Raw genomic sequence first — 2,417 nt, forward strand, 5'->3', positions numbered from 1 at the left:
TGAACTCCTTGTTTTGTTGGGTTTGAGCGGTGATAAAATTTTCCATAATTTTCTCAAGGCTCGGTTTTGGTGGTACAGGTTGCATAGGTTGATTTGATCTAGGGGCTTGATAACTAGGTCTCGGAGGTGCATTATTTTGAATAGGGTTATTGTTTTTATTGGTGAAGTTAGGGTGATTCCTCCATCCAGGGTTATAGGTATTCGAGTATGGGTTCCCTTGGGTGTAGTTCACTTGCTCGGAGTGGGTTTCGTTTAATAGACTGCATTCTGCGGATTGGTGTCCTTGGGTTCCACATATCTCACAATCCAACGAAACTGTTGCTATAGTATTCGGGTTTATGCACATATGCTCGACTTTAAGGGCTAATGCGTCCATTTTAGCCTGCATCATGTTTATAGAGCTTAGTTCATGCACTCCTCCTTGGGCTTCCTTCTTCTCAACTGTCGCTCGTTCGACTCCCCATGATTGATGGTTTTGAGCCATGTCTTCGATGAGGGCGCTAGCTTCAAGGTAAGGTTTGTTCATCAGAGCACCGCCTGCGGCAGCGTCGATGGTCATCTTTGTGTTGTAATGAAGTCCATTATAGAAGGTTTGAATGATTAACCAATTTTCTAAACCATGATGTGGGCATGCTCGTAACAACTCTTTATATCTCTCCCAAGCTTCGAACAGTGATTCTCCATGGTTTTGGGTAAATCTAGTTATATGGTTTCGAAGAACGGCGGTCTTACTCGGGGGAAAATATCTAGCAAGAAAAACTCTTCTAAGGTTATCCCAAGTCGTAATGGAATTGGGTGGAAGGGAATCTAACCATGATAGAGCTTTATCTCTGAGGGAAAAAGGAAATATTCTTAAACGTATTGCCTCAGGAGAAGCTCCATTAGTTTTAAAAGTATCTTCTAATTGAAGAAATATTTTTAAATGTTGGTTTGGGTTCTCAGTAGCGAGACCCGCGAATTGTCTCTGTTGCACTAGTTGCAACAGGGATGGTTTAAGTTCAAAATTATTGGCTGGTATGATTGGGTTTACTATACTAGAACTAGGTTCTTCGTTAGATGGTTGAGAGAAGTCCTTAAGAGGTCTTTGGTTTTGATCTTCGGCCATAGCTCTCTTAATTCTATGAAAGAATAAACGTGCGCGAGCGTAACGTTTAGGTTCCGCCAGAGGGTATACTAAGCTTAAACTTCCGGTGCTGCGAGTTCTTCGCATTGACCGGCGGGAAATAACCTAAGTCTAAACGATATAACAACAGGAAAATGAAATTTGACGAAATTGGTCCCTGGCAACGGCGCCAAAAACTTGATGCGTTGGAAAACTTGATGTTCGCAAGTGTACGAACGAGTCAGAGTAATATAAAAGATTATCGAACCACAGAGACCAAGTGTCAATCTATCGTTATCTGTTGTTATGGTGTTTATCAAAGGCAATTAAAATAGGTGTTTTTGTAGTGTGCAATTGAAAAGTAAAGTTTTTTAAAATAAATTTAATTAATAAAGACAGTGTCGAATGTAATTCACGTAATCAATTGATAATCCAAGTACTTGCTAATAGAACTACTTATGGGCAATGTTTTCTACTTTGAAAAGAACTAATTTAACAGGAACTGACGCTTTCGCGTATTCAAAACCGAGTTGTACTCCCTAATCAAACCCTCTTATTGTCACTTATAAAAAGGCGCGTATTGCGTTAGAGTAGTAAACCTATTTTTAAGAAATATAGTATCTTGACTAAGTTGAAAAGTATTATAACCTGGATTTCTTAACCAAAAGAGGTTCTTACGAACTAGACTCTAAACTTATAAACGCGTCCGAAAATAGTTTTAAAATCTCTTTTCTTCTTAATGTTAAAAACTCCTAATGAACCAAACAAAGCGCTTTCGCTGTTTTTGAAATAGTTAAAAACAATTAAGTTTAAAAAGACGTTGGACGGCTTTCGATCTTACCCAACGGAATTGAAGTGCGGGAAAACTTAATTTGAAAGTTAAAATAGCCTTTAAGTGTTTCTACAAACATTTGTACGGATTACTGGTTTAATTACGATCCTTACATTCTAGCCTTATAAATTTAGCTAGACATGGTAAAGTAAAAGTGCATTAAAATAAATAAAAGTAGTGCGAGTGCGGAAAGTAAATAATTTAAAGCGAGTGCGAGAAATAAATAAAGTAAAAGCGAGTGCGGGAAATAAATAAAGTAAAAGCGAGTGCGAGAAATAAATAATTTAAAGCGAGTGCGGGAAATAAATAAAGTAAAGCGAGTGCGGGAAATAAATAAAGTAAAGCGAGTGCGGAAAATAAATAAAGTAAAGCGAGTGCGGGAAATAAATAAAGTAAAGGCGAGTAATAAAAACCTGCTCCAATCGGAGGGCTGAGTAAATTGCAATGCGGAAAAGAAAATGGCGGCAGGATTAACTTCCTTCC

The 2,417-nt window shown here is 38.0% G+C and overlaps 1 non-coding gene across 1 annotated transcript; it reads left to right on the top strand.

Annotated features, from left to right (window-relative positions):
* Window positions 1-614: 614 nt before the first annotated feature.
* LOC127099915 (small nucleolar RNA R71) lies at window positions 615-721 on the top strand. The gene has a single exon (XR_007794377.1). It is a non-coding gene; the product is annotated as a small nucleolar RNA R71 (small nucleolar RNA).
* The last annotated feature ends 1,696 nt before the right edge of the window (window positions 722-2,417 follow it).

The sequence above is a fragment of the Lathyrus oleraceus genome, chromosome 6, assembly GCF_024323335.1.
Source record: "Lathyrus oleraceus cultivar Zhongwan6 chromosome 6, CAAS_Psat_ZW6_1.0, whole genome shotgun sequence".
Taxonomy (NCBI): Eukaryota; Viridiplantae; Streptophyta; class Magnoliopsida; order Fabales; family Fabaceae; genus Lathyrus; species Lathyrus oleraceus.